At 36.6% G+C, this 22,686-nt stretch overlaps 2 protein-coding genes across 3 annotated transcripts in view; both read right to left on the bottom strand.

Annotated features, from left to right (window-relative positions):
- LOC106061575 (uncharacterized) overlaps positions 1-17,059 on the bottom strand; it is a 77,628-nt gene extending 60,569 nt beyond the window's left edge. Inside the window, exon 1 of one of the 2 annotated variants that reach the window (XM_056006536.1) lies at positions 16,644-17,059. The gene's annotated coding sequence lies outside the window, so the exon portion shown is untranslated. Of the gene's footprint in view, positions 1-16,270 lie in introns of both variants that reach the window. The other variant, XM_056006535.1, reaches the window with a different exon arrangement.
- Positions 17,060-17,507: 448 nt separating this feature from the next.
- Positions 17,508-22,686, bottom strand: part of LOC106062356 (uncharacterized) — a 124,889-nt gene continuing 119,710 nt past the window's right edge. Inside the window, exon 9 of the mRNA XM_056007082.1 lies at positions 17,508-19,521. The gene's annotated coding sequence lies outside the window, so the exon portion shown is untranslated. The remainder of the gene's footprint in view (positions 19,522-22,686) is intronic.

The raw sequence follows: 22,686 nt of genomic DNA on the forward strand, positions 1-22,686 counted from the left end.
GACAAAGTGGCTACAACTCGCAAACTGTAACTTAGATGACCACAAACAGATCTTAGATTTTTTTCTCATTGAGAATGTGCTAATTAATGTTACAGATGCAGCATTTTCATTCCTGAAGGAGAGAAAAATAAAAAATGAAGCTGAATTGATATCAAACTTAACAACATACAAAGACTCACACCCAAACATCACCATTGACAAAAGGGAATTGTACAATGTAGCTGCAACAGTGACAGAAAACCATCCGAGATCTACAAATAAATTTAAATATGCCAAGAGCATACAATGTTTTTTCTGTGGCATATTGGGTCACACCAAAGCAGAGTGCAGAAAGAGAATGGCATCAGAAAAACAGCAATATGTAAATAGAAACCATAAATATGGAAGAGATAACAGAACTTTCCAGAGCTTCAGTCCTAACTATAATAGATCCTATCAACAACAATATAACAGAAGAACATGGCAAAGCTACAGTCCAACTAACAGTAGATCACATCAAACAAACAGAACCAAAGCAGCAAACAAAACAAATAATTATACACATCATATAGTTAAAGTTGAAAATCTTTCAAGAAATACTAGATGGCAAACTATTATGAATTATTTTAACAACACAGCTTTTGTAAAATGGGTAGACATCAAAATAAGTGAAGACAAATCAAACAAAATAGCTTTAGTCTATTTGAAAACACAAAGAGATTGTAACAAAATTGTCAATTCATTTGATAATACTTTATTTCAAGGAAGATATATTAGAGTAATGCACTTTAAAGCTAGCATAAATTCAAGGTCATAGAATTAAAGTCACAATTGCTAAAGTTCAAAGATTTAAGATTCACACCTTAAAGTAAACACAATTATTTTTACAACCAACTATGATGTCATGTTGTAAATATTGAGTATTATTTTGTAAACATTGAGCATTATTTGTAAACAATGAGTACTATTTTTAAACACTGAACTAGAACTAAGACTTCATTTTTTTAAAAAACTCTATTTGTAAACAAACTTTGGAATTTGATTACTACATTGTAACCAACAATTTTTTTTTCACATTCTTTTGTCAACAAGAATAACATTTTTGTACTCAACAATGTAAACAAACATTGAATTTTTTCCCAACTTATTCAGCACCTAGCTTAATTTTTTCCATGCAATGTAAACATTATTTTTTCTCATTGTATTGAGAACAACTGTGACAAACTTTTTTTCTACAGCTATTGTAAACAAGATTGGAATTTTTTTACTATGTCATTTATCACAATTATATAACTTAGCCACATTTTTCAATACTATTGAAAAAGGAGATTGATTCATAATGTAACTTATTTATTCAATGTCAATTAGTGTAATTAAATATTGACATACACTTGTATTTTTTTGAAAACATTTTTGTCAAACTATTCTTATGGACTATATTTTTTGTAACAATCATTGATGTAAACAAGAAGATTGTTGTACAAACTTTTTGATATTTCAAGTACTGAAAGAGACACTTGATATTATTTTTTAAATTGGACTTGCATTTTTTTTTCACAACAGATTAAAATAAATACAACTAAACCATTATGATGTTATGCTTGTATGTATATGCTTGAACAAATTAATGTAACCTCAAAGATTGTATCACAACTGACACATTTTCTCAGTTGAATCTTTTTGACAAAATATTTTTTTTTGAACTTTGTACTCAATAATTATTTGATAAACAATGTAACATTAAACTTTTGCCATTACTAGCTACAAATTATTTGAACTGTCATATGGAGAAATACTTAATTGAAACATAAGGTGCATGTAACAAGCACTATGAAGGATACTTATTACTTTGATTTCATGTTGATACTTTTGAGCAAACAATATTTTGATACTTGAATTATACATATTTACTTGTGTAATATTAATGCACAACAATTTTTTATGGAGATATCAAACCTCATATTGAAGTAAACAGATACATTGAATTTGTAACAATGATCATTAATCAATTTGATCTTGAATTTTGACACATATATTGAATTTTTCTATACTTATCACTTACATATTGAGACTTACTTGTAACATTTTCTACATGATTTGTACATATTGTACTATTGGTGTTAAAAAACCAGACTTCTAACATTTCTATAGTGTCAAAGATTTTTTTATAAATAGATATTGTGAATTAAAACTTGTATTAATTTTTCACATTGTGACATAGGAGATTGTCATTGAAATTTTTGTCACACTTTGCACATATTATTATGAAGAAGACTTGTAAATATTGAACACATTTGAATATTGATGTATATATTAGAACTACATGTAAAGAATTATTTGGGATGTTAAGTATTTGACTCAGAGAATTATTTGAATTGCCTTACAAGAATATGATGAATTAGAGAATTTTGCCCTTGTATGAATTTTTTTGATTCAGCAAATATTTTGTGTAACACCGTCATATTATATATTTTATTGCAAGTTTGTAGTTCTATTTGAACTCTGCAATTGTACATTTCATAGACCCCAAGAATTCCAATTGATCCTACTTAGGATAATTATGTCGTCAAGCTGAAAAAAATTTCTTCAAAATTTTTTTCAAAAGGGGGGTGATAGGTAATGTCACCACCTCAAAGTTGGTGCCATAGAGTAGAAACCCTAATTCTGTATTGTGTATGTTAATTCCATATTGTGAATCTTATTCACAACCCATGTTGCACTAAGGTGAACACTTTTGACCTTAGGTGAACCAGAGAGTTAAAGGCAGTCAGTCCACATAGAGATCTTGTAGCAAGCACTTGTATTGAGTCACTTAAGATATAAGCAGTAGAGTTAGATGTTTAAAGTAGTTGGTTATAGAATAAGTACTAAGTTGTGATATTCGTATATTACTGTTGGATTAATACTGACCATTCCTGGGTCGAATTGTATGGTGTATTCACTATGTGGTGTTATATTAAACTTATTGTATCTGCTACACCCAGCGTCATTTCATTATTCAGTGATTTGTAACAAGAACCCAATGTCACCACCACGCCTACATTGATAACCACAGCCACATTCATAATATATAAAATAACTCTGTGACAAAGGCTCTCCTTACTTAAAATGTAAACAATTAATAAATCACGCAAAACATGACAGATAGATGCATGCTCTATATCTCATTTTTTCTTCGATAACAAAATAATCTATATAATATGTGTTGTAATAGTGGTGCTCATTGAGTTGAATCAAAATTACAATACTCGCGTATATTTCCTAGAGCGAAAAAAAATTATAGGTAGAAAAAATATGTTAGTAGATTTTGGAAGAGCAATTCAAATCTTTTTTTAAAGACATTATTAAAATACAAATTAAAAGCGACGAATATTTATGAATTGCTATTTAAAACTTAAAAGTTGAGTAACCGTTTATAGCCAAACTTTCATGCTTATAGCATGCTCATAGCGTTATGGTTCAATAATCCTATTCGGGTCATTGAAAAGAAGGGATATCCGGGAGAAGGTTTTCCGTGCTGCTTTTAGGCGTTGAGATTACACAACTCTGCTCAAGTAGAGATTGGAACTCGAGGCCACTTGATGGGTAGCCAAGCGACTATTGCCGCTCAGCGACACATCTTACACCGTATACCTTAGAGTATGAATGATGCATAAAATGTTACATACAAGTTATTATTATTATTTTTTTTGAAGTCGCTTGATATTAAAACAAGTAAAACATTGGAAGCTAAAAACTTTGCAGTTAGAAACAAACAGTATGAATAGTCTTGTTATGGAGTGTGTGCGTGTGTTTGTTTCTATGGTGACAGTGGGAAGAGGTTAGCGATTGGTTGTAAATGACGCAAAATAGATGGCATTGTCGTCATTTGTTCTTAAATAGGACTCCAGAACGCGAGACTGAAAGGTTGTGTTATTGCAGTGAGCTAGATTTTGTTATAAAAATATATTACTGAAGTCAACTACATTTATTTCACTTGATCACAAGTTGATTTAACCTAGTCTCTAACCACCCCGCTACACAAACCACACAAACAAAAATACTTGCTAGAACATATTGACAAAAGGCAGCTTGTGTAGCACATGATATGGGATTTTTATAAGACTCGTCAATCAAAGTCCAACAAATATATATCAAAATTAAATAAAAATTAAATAGCTTTCAAACATTGGTCTTCAATTCCCGAAGTCGTCCTATTTGCTTAAAGTTCTCGAGAACAATATTGAAAGTTGCTCTGGACATATTTCACACTTTCAGTGTAGCTTTGGACATCATTATACAATTTTTTTTAAAACTTACGATTTAAAAAATTTGAATTAAAGATCAAAACAGCTTTCAAAATGTGTAGCTCTAGATATCTTTCAATGTTTGATTTGAGTTGATTTAGGTGTTGTTGTTTTTTTTGTTGTTGTTTTTTTCACATTGGCACATTGTAGACTATGTCATGCTCTTCAACCTTTGAAGGTAGCCTTAAGATACATTTCAAAATGTGAATGATCTAGATATGTTTCAACCTCCTCAGACCTTCTCAGTGCTATTTCCATCTAGTTACAATATGTCCTGCAATGAGCATCTTCGTAAATACATATTTCTGGTCTGATTTCAGCGAGTCTCGTTGCTATGACGTCATATGAGTCCTAACAGACGGTAAATTTTAATTGAATTTTTAAAAATAGAAATTTCTAATTTCATACACCGAAGACTTCAGTCAGTTTTAATTATGCCGTGGCTCTAATTACATTTGACAGACTACACAAAAATCCACGACGTTGACGAAGTGCAAGTAAATATCCTATTCAATTTGTCCAAAACTAATTTTAGAACAGAATTTAGTTCAGATCCAATTACAAGCTTGAAAATTAATTAATGTGGTCCAGTATCTTTGTATAAAAAAAAAAGACGCATGGAAGATAATGACAAAGCGATCCAGCAGGGGAAAACTGAGTTTAGAAGTGAAAACATGAACTACCTTTAGTATGAAAGTCTTAAGTAACAAACACTGATGTTTATATAATAACCAATGTAGTTTATTATAATTCTTTCTAAAAAGAATGTTCTATAATTAGTATTGTGTGAAAAACTAACTAATATTCATTCTTTGGCACTGCCAGGGTCCAGTTTCGTAAATGAGAAACTAAAATTCATTGTAGTTCCTTTAACATTGCCCACTGAGGAAAGTTTCTGGTGATGTGGCAGGTCTGCAGAAGTACCGCCCTCTGACAGGCAACGAGAATCTTCTTGGGGATGTTAAGGACCTTGAAGGTCTGTGAGGTCACTTGTCATTATCCCATAACCGCTTTATCTCCAAGCTTAGGTTCCCATATTTTCTTTGTTTTCAATTTCGATTTTCCTTATATTATGGGATAGTTGTACGGTGAGGCCAAAGGCTGTAGTGTTCTTGTTTTTTTAGTCAATAAAAAACAGCAGATCAGGTCGATTAAAAGTCACCGTTTTTTTTTTAATCAAAATAGGTCTATCCCAGTATAAAAAAAGATCGGTTGACTCGAGAACCTCTTGTGGCGAGTATTTGTAATTAGTAGTATCCTTAGAATCCTATCCTTATTAATCCAATTATTATTATTATTTGGTTTCAGAGTCTATGAAGTTCTTTTTTTTTTATTTCTTCCCACATGAGAATGAAATTAATTATGCAAATTTTTGTTTTTAACTTGTCGAGTATTTAAATGTCATTTATTTTAAATTGGCCCCATTGCATTTAACGTTTGGGGGAAATTTTCCACCATTTTCATTCAATTTGATGGCTCTGCAAGATCTCCAGCCTGTCCAATGAATCTATTGGCCGAAATGACACTCCTGACGTGGGAAAAGACAAGGAAATAGCAGAAATAAACAGTTCCTAGGGAGTTAATTACAATCTTGTGACCGGGCCTGCCAGTCGTCGCTCGGTGTGGGACAACCACTTCTGGAGTGATAGGAGGGGGTGATTGATATCCGCCACATGTGGTCGTGGAAGACGATCAGAAGGGGGTGGGGTGTAAGAGATGACCCTTGATCATGGCATCGAGTGGCTGTTTCTGAACGGGTGCCCACACGCCCTGACGGTGTTGACATATTTGAAACGCTTGGACATGCAGGTTTATCTTTGAGGGCGTGTGCGATGGTCATAAAACTGGAGTAATGTCCAGTTCTGTCTAAAATGTAATAGGGCTTCTAAATGTAAAACTTTTCAATTAATTGATTTTGTCTATGATAATTGATCAGTAAAGTTTTTTTTAGCAGTACTGCACAGTAAACAATACACAAGGTATCATTAGATATTATTATTTATACCAGTGGCGTACCGGAGAGAGGACGTGGTCTGGCCGTCCGGGGCGCCGGAGTGTAGGTAGTACCCAATAAGCATAAAAACACCCTCGGTAAGCCAATGCTTAATCGTTGTGATTTTACCTTTACCTATCCCTTAGTCTGTTGGACCATTGGGGCACCATTCAAGACTCGTCGACCGTATTTCTCCATTCCTCTCTGTCTTTTGCCTTCGTAAGAACGTCTTTCAATGGCAGGCCCGTCCATTATTTTATGTTGTCCTCCCATCGCTTTCTCTGCCTGCCTCTTCTTCTTTTTTCCTGGTACTGTTCCCTGAAGGAAGGTCTTTGCTAGCCCCGAGGGCCATAGATTTTTAGCTTGCGATTTTTTTTAACGATAGCTAGCAGGGCATCATGGGGGTCCAATGGCTGCAGTAGCCCTGTCTCTAATCTCTTGGTTGGTGATGCGGTCTTTGAATGTGGGTGTGATTGCATGCTCAATACTTAAACTTAATTGTATATCATTTGTATTTTTAATTTTCAGCCTTTGTAGCGCTAGAGCTTTGTGGCAAAATAAAAATAAAGTGTTGAATTGTTAAAAAATCGTTACTCAATGCTGTTTCCATATCTCAACTCCCCCTCCACCCCCCCCCCCCCGACTGTCTTCTTTTTTCTAAATAATTTGTGTTATCAGCCTATAACCCCCTACTTTTTATTTTTTACTGTGGTATACTGTTATTTCCAAGTTACTAGAATATACATTTTCAGGACAACAAGAGAGAGAATCATGTCTATAAAAAAAAAAGGGGGGGGGCAATAAAAATTGTTTAATTTAAATTGTTCAATTTCGTATACGCTTATTCAAAATGAGCTGAGTTTTGGTGTGATTAAGATTCAACATCTCTATTTCATTGAAATTATTGATGCGATCCTTAAAACTTATGCTTGGTTTATTTGAGATATATCAGTCACGTGATGTCCGAACTAAGGCCTGCGTTTTATATATATATATATATCAGTTTTGCCTAAGTTCTTTGTTTTTAAACTAAAAAATATAGTCACGAGTTGCAAAGTGTGAGCAAAAACAACAACAACAACAACACACACACAAAAATGTGCACCACCCAAAAACCGCCTTCCGAAAAAAAAAAATACTGGCTACGCCCATGATTGGAACTGACAATATATATTTTTTTTGTGGTAACGCGGTCAGTGACACATGCGTCGCATATTTGGAGAACCTCCATGCCAAAACCCGTCACTGTCTAGATGTAAGTCTAATTACTTCTGAATAAGTAATTTGGCAAATTATCTGGTAATAAGGCAATTAGACAGATTTTATCTTGTAATTAGGCCAGTAGCCATACGAGGATCTCGTAATTAGACAAGTACCAGACGACCATCTCGTAATTAGGCCAGTAGCCATACGATGATCTCGTAATTAGACAAGTACCAGACGACCATCTCGTAATTAGGCCAGTAGCCATATGAGATCTCGTGATTTGACCTGCAGCCAGATGACCATCTCATCGTGTCACGTGACCACGTGGTTATCTCTCACAAAAGGTCACGTAGTTCAATGATAATCACGTCATAATAGTAGACGTGACATTACATAAGTTTGTATGTATGCTAACTTACACGACACTTACACTTGTTTAATTCTTCCTATTACACCGAAGCAAGTCCAATACCTGGGGGTCGACGCCTGAGCTTTGTATACCAGTGACTTGTGTCCAGTAGCAAATTAAGAGATGTCGCAGAAATTTATTAATACAACGCGCAAGAGAACGAAAACATTAATTACAGTTGTACACAAACTGTGAAATGGGAGTGACGGCCCTTCACGTCTCCTAGGAGATGACCTGTAAACAAAGGAATAACCTCTCCCCCTGCCTAGTTACAGAGCTAGCTCTATAAATCTCTATCATGATATGCTAAAAATATTTCCCACACACTCGCACACAGCCAACACACACACACAGTTTACACACACACACTAAATGAAATCAAAAGTAAAAAAACTTTTAATTCCCCAGTTGTCCCCGTGGGCTTCTAAAAAAATATAATTCTATATTAAAACATCAACTGATATTATAATGAGATCGAGATTGTTCCATAACGAGAATCAGAATCCTTCTTTCTTCGTTTACGTTTCCATAGTAACATGTCACTTTGTTACTACTAAGTAACGATAGGCTATATAACGATACTTATCGTCTTGGGTGACCAAACTTGTTATTAAATTAACCTACATCCAACAGCAGGGACGTATTTTTAATTTAAAAGGCCCTAAGCTAATCGAGATATGGGGCTTTTTATAAATTCAGATACAGTGAGGGGCATAAAAATCACACCAATTTCCAATGTAGCAACCACAATAACTATACTATCTAGAGAAAACAAAATACGTATGTTTATGAAAATTAATGTAATATGAACAAGGAAGAAATATTGTTATAATAATTAAAAAAGATAGAACCTAGCTTACCGAGTGGAACATGTCCTGCCTCTCTATTGCCACTACAGCCCATACGGTGCCCACTCCAAATGTGGGAGATCTTTATGCCCCACCCTGTATTATATGGTCAGTTCTTAATATTTCTTGGGGGCAGGTTGGAAAAACGCAGGACAGAGACAGTAAAATGAAAACTGTGACTTTTAAAAAATCTGAGATTTTTATGACGTCGATGATTTCACTCAGAGGTGCAGTGTCTGAGTGGTAAAGCGCTTGGCTTCTTAACCGAGGTTCCCTGGTTCGAATCCTGGGCTTTTTAATTTTGGCATATTTGGACGCCCCTGAGTCAACGCAGCTCATTAGTTGGGAAAAAGTAAAGGCGGTTGGTCGTTGTGCTAGCCACATGACACCCTCGTTAACCGTGATCCATATAAACAGATGACCTTTACATCATCTGCCCTAAAGAATGGGAATTTTTATTTTATATCTAACCAGGGACGTAGCTATGAGTTTTCCATCATTTGGGGGGCCCGCGGGTATTTTCAAATTATCCCCCCTTTCCCACCCCCTCCCTAGCTACACCACTGTATCAAACATGTAAAATTTGCCTTATGTAGTTTGCAATATATTTTTCTTGTCTTTTAAACGATTTCTCAAAATAAAAAAGAAATAAAAAAAAATGTAATTTTAAATCATAACTCCAGGCACAGCACGACCTAAAACAATAACTTCACGTCGCTGTTCCAGACAACAATATTAATCCAACAGCTGAAGACGCTCTTTGCCACATCACGCGCTAAGACTACAAACAACGCATCCTTCATCTTTCCTTCACACCAACTTACTGAGATTGTTTTGTTTTTCCCTTCAAAAATCAAAACCCCAAACAATCCGAGCTCGCCAGAGATGAAACGACCACTTTCTCCTCTCATACTCTCCCTTCCCTCCCCTCCCCAGAGAATACATTCCTCACGTACGTGCATACATAATTAATCAGGTGTCCACATAATGACCCATCACTTGGTCTAATTAGGTTCCGGGCAAGAGAAGGCTGAAGAAACATCTCTTGGACTACAAGCCAATGTTGACACGGATTTTTTTTGTCTGAGGACTGTGTTTGTATGCGTGTGTGTGAGTGTGTAGAGCAAGGACTAAAACCTAAAGGGGACGATCCCAGGGATCATCAACTCATTCGTCGTCTTCGACCAGTGACTTTCTTTTCTACAAAATTTATACTAACATATGCTTATCTGGATTCCGTCTGTCCGTATGTCTGTCTGGGAGGATTTTTTTTTTTTTACGTTTTTTCTCCCACATTCATTCTCGAATCCAGTTAAAATTGTAAACTAGTCGATGACAATACACGAATCAATTTCAAAATATTACTTGATCATATAGTGGAAATTATTTTTTGTTTTATTTAGAGAAATGGAGCTAAAGTACCCTGATATATAAATATACAATTTTTAAGGTATTTAAGGTATTTTCTAATTTTCGTTTGTGTAATCGTTGACTCTTGATTAGACTATATTCATAGATCAAATATAAAATATAATTACTTTAATAAGGTCATGTACACTGAATAATTTCAGTTAGTAGTTATGACCTGGATTAAACTTAGGGACGCCTCACCAAAAAATATTAGTTTGACAACACACTGCAACAGAAAAAAAAAAAAAACAGTCAAGACATCAAGAGAATGAATACTTGGACATTTTGTTGTGGGAGTTGAATTATTAGTTATATTGTTTGAGTTGGCCTCCTTCAGAGGCGTAGTGCGAGTATGGTTCATCTCAGGGGCGGACTGGGAGTCGATCTCGACCCGGGCATTTCTATACAATCCGGCCCATGATTTCTATACCATATGATGGGCATCCAATTCTAGGCCTACCTGTCCTCAAAGTCATTATGTTAAGTTGGTATCGCTATGCATCCATACAGTGAACTCTACATCTTTATAGAAATATAGGCCTTGCGTTGCTTTTAAATCCCTAAATGTGTAGACCCTAAAAGGATGAAGCCTACTACTAGTAGCACTGTCTAAGGATGTAGGCCTAGGCTATCACAATTTTAGGAAAATGTGTTATATTAAAATAGTATTACACTGTAGAGTCCGTGAACGTTGTTTTTTTAACACAACGCGCAGAGGGCTCTTTTATTAGGTTTTATAACAACTTTAACAATTTGATGCGTGGCATCTATGCGGCCCTTTCGTGGCCCTACCAGATCAGTTGGGTACCGGCCCACCGGGCATTTGCCCGAATGCCCATTTAGCCAGTCCGCCACTGGTTCATCTTGTAGAACACGTTTTTGGTGTGACTGTGGAGCCCTATTTCAGAGAGACACACCCGTTCACATATATCCCTGGCTAAGATGTCTTTGGCTTTGGAAGTAAACAAAAAAATCAGCACGCTTTTCTTCCAGAGCAGAGATCAATGCTTTTTACCTTTCCATAGCTTTTTTGGTCACAATCTCTCTCCACATAGTGGGGGTCTAGAAAGACATAAAAATAAATGTACATTTCTCGTTCCATATGCTAGGACTAGGGCCCATTTCTAAACTAGCTTAGGGCCTTATAAAGTCTAAATCTTCTTAGTTTCTCTTTCTCTCTCATTCTCTCTCACACATCTCTCTTATTTCAGAACCTTTCTTGTCCGCTAATTAGGAACAAAATATCATTCAATATTATTCGCCTGACAATGTTCATTAACAGTTCTTCATTATGCTAACTATTGGCCACAAATCAACACAGATGTTTTCAACAATTTAAATAGAAATGGAAAAGTGGGGGGTCTTCACCGTGGGGGGAGGGCTGGCGAGTTGGATGTTCCACATGTTTCTTAACGCCAACGGGAAAAAAAATTCTGTATTTAATAAGAGTAAACTCATTACGTTGTCTAATTAATGGGAGCACTAATGGATGTCATTATTTCTAAGGCAAAGGTAGAACAAAGAACACAGATCAATACATGTGATAACAATCTTAATACAAAAAAAAACAACAAATAAATAGCATAGCAATCAAGAAATAACAATCCATATTATAAGCGTCAAAAAGAAATCGGTTACTTGAATATAGCGTCTTCTTGTATTAAAGACTACAAAAAAATCTTGTTTTTTTTTCTAGACAGTTTGTTGAGTTCTCTTATTGTGCGTCTCTTAAGGGAGCCTGCTTTCTATTTGTTTCGTTAAGAGTTAGTCTACCTAAATTAAGTAGGCAATCCTGTTTCATTCAGATTTACGTAAGCCGATAATGAAAATCACATGAACACTAGCCTCTGTTCTTGGCAACTATTTCTAGTTTAATTAAAGCAATTAGTCATAAGAATGAATCCATTTATTTTATACATAAAAGAAAGATTTTTCATCCTACTTTTATTTTTTTTTATTTTTATGCGTTTCTATTATTTATATTACTATTTGTAGGTCACAGCTGGGGATCCGTATCTACGGGAAATAATGCATCCCTCATTTATTTTTGGACTCGAAGACAAGGCTTATTATTATTATAATTATACACAATGAAAAAAAAAAGTTTTGCAGATGTGATGTCTCCAATGTGCTTTAACCACATGGTTGGTGGAATGTCCTTCAGATTGTCATCACGATAGTTCTGAGTTCGAATCCTGCTCACATCTCTTCGACCTGAAGGTGGTTAAGTCTAGGACGTAATACTCTTTATTTCTAAAGCCCCAAACGTGTACATCAAATGAATCATGAATGTGATTTTTACTTCCGGTTCATGCACGTGGGAGAAGTGAAGGAAGATATGACCTGCAGGCCGTAACACTGTACAGAGAAGAAAGAGAGAGAGAGAGAGAAAGACAGAGAGAGAGAGAGAGAGAGAGAGACGGAGACAGAAAGAGTAAAGTATTAAATAATTTATTTCTAGATATTTCACACTCTAAACAAAGAAAACTGGTCAGATAAAGTTTGTCAGATAAAGCTGGTCAGATAAAGTTTGTCAGATAAAGCTGGTCAGATAATTCTGGTCAGATAAAGCTGATCAGATAATGCTGGTCAGATAAAACTGATCAGATAAGCTGGTCAGATAAAGCTTATCAGATAAAGCTGCTCAGATAAAGCTGATCAGATAAAACTGATCAGATAAAGCTGGTCAGACAATTCTGGTCAGATAAAGCTTGTAAAATAAAGCTGGTCAGATAAAATTGGTCAGATAAAGCTGGTCAGATAAAGATGGTCTGATAAAGCTCCTCAGACAGAAGTTATATCGCAACTATACTAGAGATTATAACCCCGATCCAGACTCGGATAGTTCACCAGCTACATCCGCCTTGCGGACAATCTCGTGTGATAAATACAACAACAAAGAATTCAGAGACAAACCTTAGAATTTACGTTTTAACTTTTAAACTAAAATCATGAGTTAAAATTACGTTTGCTGTTATTAAAAAAAATGTGTTAAGTCAGTAATTACGAATTTATGTATGTTAGCTGTACATTGACAAATTATTCAATCATTATAAAATTTAGAAATGGCATCGATTTCTCAAATTTAATGAATTCGGTGAAATATGGGTCAGGTATCTCTTCTTCTCTGACCCCGGTTGATAAGGTCAGATTTTGAAAGGAAATCAGTGACAAGCTTTCGTGTATGCAGACAGTGTGACACTGAAGGACCTAAGTGGCGGAAGAAAAGTGGACTAAAGCGTGACTAATTTTCATAGTAAGCGGAACTGTGACGTGGCAACATGTGGTGAATGTAAACCACGTTGCCACGTCTCAGGCTTACTATAACGATTAAAAAAAAGTGAAGTTTCCATTTCAGACTTTGTGATCTATGAGGCAGATGATTTGTTTATATGACCCACAGTTAACAAGGGTGTCAAGTGGCCAGCACAACGACCAACCACCTTTACTTTTTCCCAACTAATGCCAGGTACCCATTAGAGTTGGATGGGCTCCGAGGCGCCCTAAATATTCTGAAAGTAAAAATCCCAGTCTTCCACAGGATTCGAGCCCAATACCCCCGTTTCGGACGCCAAGCGTTTACACCTTAACCACTATGGCGATTAGTCTGGACTAAAGAAAGCCACAAAGGCCCTGTGACTAAGGCGAGTAACTAGGTCAAAGAAAGAAAATATGGAAGGACGAGGCAGAAAGCGTTTCAAGAATACATGAGGGAGGAGGGGAGGGGGTGTTCAAAGAAATCCGTTTGCCGCCTTATTGATCGCACAGAGTGTGAAAGAAACGGGTTTTACTTCCAATGTATTGTCTTGTTAGAAAGGGGAAAAGGGAATAGAAATATGCAAGAGCGTTTGTTTGATATTACAGCTGAAGAGGTGCCCGTTTCTTGAAATAATTTTAAATAAGGCTTACACTCTTCATTCGAAAGATAGACGATAGTTGAGCCTTGGGAAATCGCTTGTGACTAAAGAAACAAATCCTAGAGTTACATGTAAGGTCACAATCTGAGCGTTTCAAAGCACCAGAGGTGCACAAATTTGGAGCCTTTTTCTTGCTCCTGGTCAGCGATTCATGATCCCTCCTTTATGCTAGCCCTTCCCCTCCAAGTATTGATATCATGACAGAGGCGTTTCATATCACGCATCAATAGATCTACAAATTAGTATATCATAATGAGACTTAGTCCCTTTTTGCCCCGCCGATGCTTGTCTACACATTGTGTTCCTTCATACTGATAGTTTCCTTCACAGTGTAGATCTACACACTAAGAAAAAGACTCACCATTGCCGCTGGGTGCTAGTTAAGTTGTAAAATTCCCTTTTCAGACCTTGTGGTCTATAGGGCAGATGATGTAAATGCCATCTGTTTCCGTGGCCTACGGTTAACGAGGTTATCATGTGGCTAGCACAACTAATTTCAGGTACCCATTCAGAGCCGCCCAAACATCCGAAATAGAAAATCCCTGTCTTCACAAGGATTGGAACCCGGTTCGAAAGCCAAGCGCTTTAACGCTCAGCCACAGCGCCTCCTGGGTGCTAACTTGATTTTATTGCATATGTTTTGTTTTTCCTATCGGTAAGTATCACTAGCGATAAATTGTCTGATGAATACTTACTAAAGTGGGTCCGTTTTCAGGAGAATAAGATTGAAATAGAAAGGATTAATGAGTAAGATCGTAAGGGAATGACAGAGCGAAAGGATACAATACTTGAATAAAAGCGTGCTTGTGAACAAGAAACAAAGGAAATAATGTCTGTAACTATATAGGGCATGTCTGATATATTTCGAAGAAGCCGTATTAGCTGACTCTTTAAATAAATGAGACCTTAGACAGAATAAGCCACTTATATATATATATATATATATATATATATATATATATATATATATATATATATATATATATATATATATATATATATATATATATATATATATATATATAAAATATATAATAACATAATAATATAATAATATAATAATATATTATACAGACATTGTATGAAATAAGTTATTTATATATATTATACAAAATAAGTCAGTGATAGACTATATACAAGATAAGTCAGTGATAGACCTTATACAGAATAAGTCAATGATAAACCTTATACAAAATAAGTTAGTGATAGAACTTAAACAGAATAGGTTACTAATACAAACTAGGCCTATGCCATTTATACATCTTATCTAGGCCTCTAGGATCAGTGGCGTAGCGACCATGACGCGAAGGGCTCATTGCGCCCCTATCTACGACTAATAAAGAACATATGAAGCTATGGAAAGAGAATCGTATATTAATTTGAGGAAGGCGTTCTATTACGGAATGTCATGACGCTATTTTGTTTTTAATTTACTGATACATAGGTCTAGAGGATAACTCCGGTTTTGTGTGTGTGTGTTTTTCCCACTTCGAATCTTCGGGTTTCTTGGAGGGATGAACGATCGTTTTCTTGAGCCCGTGAAACTGATTAGGGTCACTGTAATATCATATTCCTGTGCCTATAGGAAGGCGAGGGAGATCCGGTATTTTATCAACTGTGTTTAATCGTATTAATCTTTCATATAAAATCATAACTGAAGCGAGCGTAAGGAACGGTGGATTACATTATTTCAGTTAATCCCTACGCAACGGATATGAAGAGTTGGCCAGGGAATGTGTGTGGGTACATGTGAGGGTGCGTGTGTGTGTGCGAGGCTGTGGTCGTGTAGGTAGAGTCCCCCGTGAATGAATCAAAGTTATTAAAATATTGAAAATCTTTCTAGTCAGAAAGGAAACTGCCCCGGAAGTGATTTATCACGATCTTTGCAATATAGCGATGACCTCCCAAGCCCCCTCCCCCTTCCTTTTCGGTAAAAATTGACAGGCTTAATCTCTGCATCTTACTACAGTAGCAAACGTCGAGGCGACTAATTTGGTGTCATGATTATCAAGACTCTGGTTATAAGTGCCCCAGCTTGCTAACCAAACGCCTAAATAACAAAAATGGAGCGATACTATCGGAGCATCATATGTCAAAATAAACAAACACATGTTTGAGAAAAAAAAATCAATTAAACCGTGACCTACTTGTCATCGCGAGAATGACCTGGCCTAGATTCCACAGGAATCACAGGATTAAAGAATATGGAAAAGGCTACTCACTGCATCCAAGGTTTTGAAGTCTCATTAGCAGAATGATTGCCAGAATAAACCACAAGATATACATGTCCGTGCTTCCAAAGAATGAATGCGTATCAAAGCACCGAGAACTAGCGTAGACACAGACACAACGCAAGGATGATTTTGATCGAATCCGCTTACACGTTAGCGCGCGGGTGAAGTCGTCCTCAAAGGGTTTCTCGTCTGATATTGACAACACGACTACATTGCAATGTTATGACTGTTTTAGCGATCGTCTGCAGTTGTTATTAGGATAACAAAATAGATAGATAGTAGAATTAGTTGATCGAACACTTTGCTGTTCTAAATTTGGCAGGGGGAAACATGAACAGAAGAAGAGAAACAAAACGCATACACAGAACTGAAGCAAAGGGGGAGAGAAATCATGTGTCGCTTCCCGTGTCAAGCCTCCAGACGTGACTCGTGGACTGCCAAGACTGCCTTACTCTCTCGAGTGACGAAAGAGGGATGAATACATGCATATATATGGAAACAGGGAAGAAATGAGAAGGCAGGGAGGGGGGGGGGGTAAACAGTGTCCCTTATTTGGTGAGCTGAATGAGAGGATCACGAGTCGCTCACACGCCCATACTTGAAAGATGCGAACGGCGCCTAATTTTTTTTTTCTTTTCTAATAGGCGCGTGAGAGGGGGGAGATAGTGATTGCTGGGAATCACCCACTACACAAGAATGCAACACTGGAATGAAACCTCAATTCGACATCTCTATTAGCTGGTTTGTCAAACGGACTGTTGTATGTTTGTTGCTGTATTTATCTGTTTATACCAAACACACGCTCACACCGACAAGCGAGATTATGAGCCCGACGTACGAGAGCGTGCGTGCGTGCGTGTGTGTGTAATAGAGGGGAAGGACCAGGTCGTCCTATTTGCCAAAGCGGGTGTGTGTGTGTTAATACGTCCGACCCTCTCCGTCTTACCGAGCGACTGTCCCTCGCGTCTGCTGCTGATGTTTCACGGCTTGTTCTTCCCGCCCAAACTCTCGCTCACGTCTGCTCACAGCCTTTAATTTTTTTTTCTTTCAATGTCTTACTTTGGCTACTCAGCCGGACAAGTATTTTTGGCAATATCAATGGATCTATTTAAAAAAAAACAACTAACATATTAACTATAGAACTTTCTTTTATTTCTGTAAATTTAATTTCGTAAAATATTTTTTATTTCTGACGTAGAAAAAAAAAAGAGAAATTAATTTTGGTAGAATGTATCGGTTACAGGTTTCCATCAACACAAAGGAAAATTGTAATCGAAATTTAATATAAAATAACAGAATCATTTTCTTTTCAGATTTATGTATGTTAGCAGGATGCAGTGGCGTAGCTAGGGATTTTGGAGCTAGGGGGGCTTGACCTCTTTAAGGGGGGCCCTGCATTTTAAAACTCGACATGATGAAATGAGATAGTGGCGTAATATTTATGTAAAATAAAATTTCGGACACTCAGGGAGATTTTCAAATTTGGACCCTCCTTCTCAGCCACCCTAGCTACGCCACTGGCAAGATGGGTGTTGACTTATATAAATAAGTAACTACTATTTAGCTATTTAGATTGCAAAAGTGATCTTACAATTAGGCGTATTGAAAATAGCATAAGCAAAGGCGGTTGATCGTTAACCATTGACAAAAGAATCAGATGACCTTAACATCCTCTGCAATATAGATTGCATGGTCTCAAATGGAAAAGTTACTTTACTTTATGTCTCCCATAATCTTCCTATTTTCAATTTCTTACTTTTTTTTTTAATGTTCTTTTAGTTCCCTTATATGGCAGTCGCATTTCCCCATTTCGCTTTATCTTCTTTTTTTCTATGTTACTGCATTTTTTAAATTATTTTTTTTTTGTTGTTGCTTTTATTCATTTTGTTGACTCGATATAAAAATATCAAAATGGCAACAAAGAGAACACTTCTGCCAAAAAAGGCACATCGCGGTGAGAATCTTGGCATCTTTCTTGAATGGCATGACGTCAAACGAGAAAAAAAGCAGACGACGAGAAGATCACAGTTTTTATGTAGACTTAAGTTTCGTACAATTCTGACATTCTACTGTTTAAGTACACTTCGGAGACCTAGAGCAAATCTACTGCCAAAGGACAGCTGTAGATGTAGGTGGCGAAAAGAGAAATTCAACCGACCAACAGCAACAGGACCGACCATAAGATTATTGGAGGCCCTCGGCGAAGTGAATTTGGTGCACGAAATAGAAAAAAAAAATAAACAGTGAAAAAAAATAATAATTTATTTATTTAAAAAAAACAACGTAGTGAGTCCAACAATAAAATTGTTCACAACTGTCGCTATTTCTTCTATAAGAACTGTTTTGATTCCTGTGTGAGGCCCACACCAATCGGAGGCCCTAGGCGGCTGCCTAGTTTAAATAAGCTTAAGGCCGGCCCTGTTTGTAGACATCGGTTAAGTCTGCGCTGGATTTGGCAAAAAAATATAGATCACAGCGTGGACTGCGTAGCCGCGTGTAATGATGTAATCCTCCTTAATCTTGGGACTGGAAGACAAGCCCTAGTATTATTATAATATAATAGCCTTAATTGCAAACTTGCAGCACAAATAAATCTCTAGTGCCGGATTTAAAGAGGTGGAGGCCCTGAACAGAGTGTGGAAGTCCGAACTCTATTGTTCAAGTGCCTATAAAAATACACTTAAATTATATGAATTATTTTTGAAATCATGCCATTTTTTTTTTAAAAGGAGAATTAAGTTCTTGTAAATTAAATCCCGTTGTTGTGCTTTTATTTATTTTTAATTTTAATGTTTAATTTTTTAGTTTGTGGAGGCTTCGCCCCCATTAAGAGTTAGGCCCTGAGCAGCCTCACAATCTGCACTATTGTAAGTCCGGCCCTGATCGTATCAGTTGCACTCCTGCCTTCAATAATCCCAAAAAGTTGGAAAAACGTGAAGATGAAGATGACTATAATTTTGTCAGTGTAGATAAATAAAGATTTGTCTGGTCCAGCAGCCTGTAGATAAATAGAGATTTGTCCGGTCCAGCAGCCGACGTGTCCCCGCACACCACGAATTCCCGATGAAAGATCGATAGACAAAGTATCGATTGGCCAGCCCTGCAGTTGTCCTCGACTCCCCGCGTACCAGGCTCCCAACGTTTTCCCCCGAAGTGACTGGTTGGGCTGATTTTTTTTCTCTTCTCTTCCTGGCAGAATCAAAATACAAACAGAAGTCTCCATGAAATAAGCCAAAAATCTGTGGAAACAAAACAAAATTATATTTCGCACAAATGTATGCATGTGAGAGAATACAGAGATTGGTTACGTCAAGGGGAAATAACATTTGTTAAAAATTTAAAAATAGATTTAATTTTCTACTTCAATTTCTTCTTTAAGAAGCTAATAGTGGTCTATGAGTTCTCAATCTATTCATTTCTTGTAATACTTCAAGCCAAAATTTAATTTCAAGGTAATTAAATACATCTGAAATATTATAATGGGGTTATAAACATGGCCAATCAGCTAGTGATTTTTTTTTCCCGATGATTAAAATAAACTGTTAAAATTATAGAAAAATTGTCAGAGCCGTTTTCCATATGCAAAAAGCAGGAATTGAAAAAGTAAAAAGATGAGAGCAAACAGTTTGCTTATTTAGTTTGGCAAGGGGAGAGGAGTTAGACTAAGACCGCAAGCAAGTACGTCTAGTGTTCGAATCCCGATAATTTAAGTTCGCTAAGCCTCATTTTTGTTTTAAAGTTTATATCAACTCTGTCTGTCTTGTAAAACGTTTGTAAACGTTATTTCTCCCACATCCATTCTCGGATCAAGTTGAAACTTCGCTCAATTATTCATTGACATGAATCAATAATCAATTGTCGATTAATTACTCGTAATTATTAAAACGAGTTACCTATTATGTTTTTTTTTCATGTTTATGTATCTTATTATATGAAGGCTAAAATGTTACTGCAAATACTGATTGTATCAGCACTAAAGGGTAGCAAAGATTACAGTAATGTTGCAGTGTTAACGAAAAGGCCTTAGCTATGTTTTATCACGCTCACATCTGTAATATTTTAAGTTTTAATATCACTGACTGGTATGGCAATCTGAGCATTAAAAATAAAAAAACAAACAATAAATGCCTAAATGCAGCTGGTAAGATCAATGGCAAATGCCCCCCCCCCAAACCCAAAAAAAAACAACAAAAAAAAAACAACATTTGGACAGCTGTTTGAGAAAAAAAAAATGCATAAAAAAGCTAAAAGGATTTTAGTCAGGATATTTTGTATTTTACCATTGTCACGTAGTTTAGACAAGTGTCTTTTGCTTTCTCCCACATCTACTCGTAATCCTTGTACGGGGCGAGAGTGCGTATTGTTGTTTTGAAGTGTTTGCTATGTCACAAAGTCCGGTGACATTTATTGGTCATTCTTTGTCATAAGGCAGTTCACGCTCCAAATATGGTTGAAACGGACGGTGTGTTGGTCCGTAAAAAAATTATTAGTTTGTGTAAACAAATACTAGTTCCTTGGACTTATTATTCTGTAGGATTTTTGGACCCCTGCTTAGGGTGAGTTACTTCGTTTGTGATATCTCTTATTATATGTTATATGAGGTTGTCACTATTTCTAGTTTTAGAGAAGAAGTTGAGTTTTGTGTTTATTTCGTCTTATAGGGTGCCAGTGTTGGAGTTGTATTTACTGAGCTCGATTCTATGCCAGTGTCGGCGTCGCTTATCTTCTAGGAAGTATATATTACAGTCTTGAGTGTCTTCGTCAGACTGGCGATTATTGACGGCGTTGAGTGTCAGTGGCCGTTACACAACAGTTCGGGCCAGTTGGGAATCAGTTAAGGTCTAACTCTATCATTGCCGATGTCGACAGTATTGTGACGTCAATCGGTCAGCCTCTGGTTTACTATGAAACCATGGCGACAATTTGGTAGCAGTAGCAAGGTGATTATGTGTAATTATTGAATAGATATCTATCTATCTATCTATATCTATCTATCTATCTATCTCTCTCTCTCTCTCTCTCTCTTATATATATATATAGTGGTAATGGTTCTAAGCCCACCATTGCCTATAAAATGCTTCCAATGGCATGGGTCTTAAAGATGCTCTGACAACAAGTCCAAGTCATGGCCTTCACGTGTGATTCAGATACTGAGCCCGGCGGAACTGTTATCACCGACAGGAAAAGGTGCAAAGGTGAGCCACTGGCACCTAAATCAGTAAGCTTAGGGCAGAAGGGGCTCGACAGCCTTGGTTGGCTGCCCATCTAGGAGAAGGTCATAACCAAATCAGGTTTTGGGTCATGCGCTTTTAAATCTATTCATCTAAATATAACAGATACGCAACACAAAACAATCATGGCGGAGTAGCTTGCGTTTTACAGCCTGCTAAAATAATAACCGAACGACAGAGCAGCATAAACATGCCAATGTGAGGTTTTATGAGACATCCACTTCCGGTCGGTATTCCCCAGATGTTGGGACAGACAGAACATAAACGCTGGTTTCATGGTTACATTTATGATGGAATGCAGAGAACCATGGGTGGTGTAAACACCTGGCATTGATGAACCTGGAGATGTCATATGGAATGACATTTGCGATGTCAGGAAAGATGCGAGAGGATGAAAAGTAAGGAGGGTGGTTCTAATAGGCGTTTTACAGAGAGAGAGAGAGACAGAGAGACGAAAAAGAGACAGAAACAGTGAGACAGAGACATAGAGTGAGTCAGAGAAAGAGAGAGAGACAGAGAGAGAGACAGACAGACAGACAGAAAGAGAGAGAGACAGAAAGAAAGAGAGACAATGACAAAGATAGACAGAGATATAGATAGAAAGAGAGAGACAGAGAAAGAGAGACAGAAAGATAGAGACAAAGACACAGAGAGAGACACACAGACAGAGAGAGAGAGAGAGAGACAGAGAAAAAGGGAAAATTGTGTGTATGAATCATGTAAAAAAAAAGGGAAGAAAAGTGTATGTGTTTGGTGTGTTTTCTTGGAGTCAGAGAGTAAGACAGAGAGAGAGAGACAGAGAGACCGTGAAAGTGTATAGACAAATGAACCTCATTGGAAGAATGCGTTGATTGAAATAAGATTTTGACAGTCATATTGTTCTAAATCTTATATTTTCCAAAAAGAAAAAAGGGAAATAAAAACGTTTGTTTCACACTGCATGAACTTTTTGTTTTACAAAGTTTATATTCACGCACTCTATCTGTCTGGTCAAAAACTTTAAAGATACTACCTCTCCCGCATCCATTTTCTGATCATGTTAAAACTTAACACAATTATTTATTGTACCTAACCGACACTAACCGTTGTGGACGGTCGTTAGCTTGGAGCCCCAAACTGCTGGTAGACAACTAAACCGCTGTAGGCGTATTATATTTAAACTTGTCAAATTTG

This window comes from Biomphalaria glabrata, chromosome 12 (genome assembly GCF_947242115.1).
Source record: "Biomphalaria glabrata chromosome 12, xgBioGlab47.1, whole genome shotgun sequence".
Classification (NCBI taxonomy): Eukaryota; Metazoa; Mollusca; class Gastropoda; family Planorbidae; genus Biomphalaria; species Biomphalaria glabrata.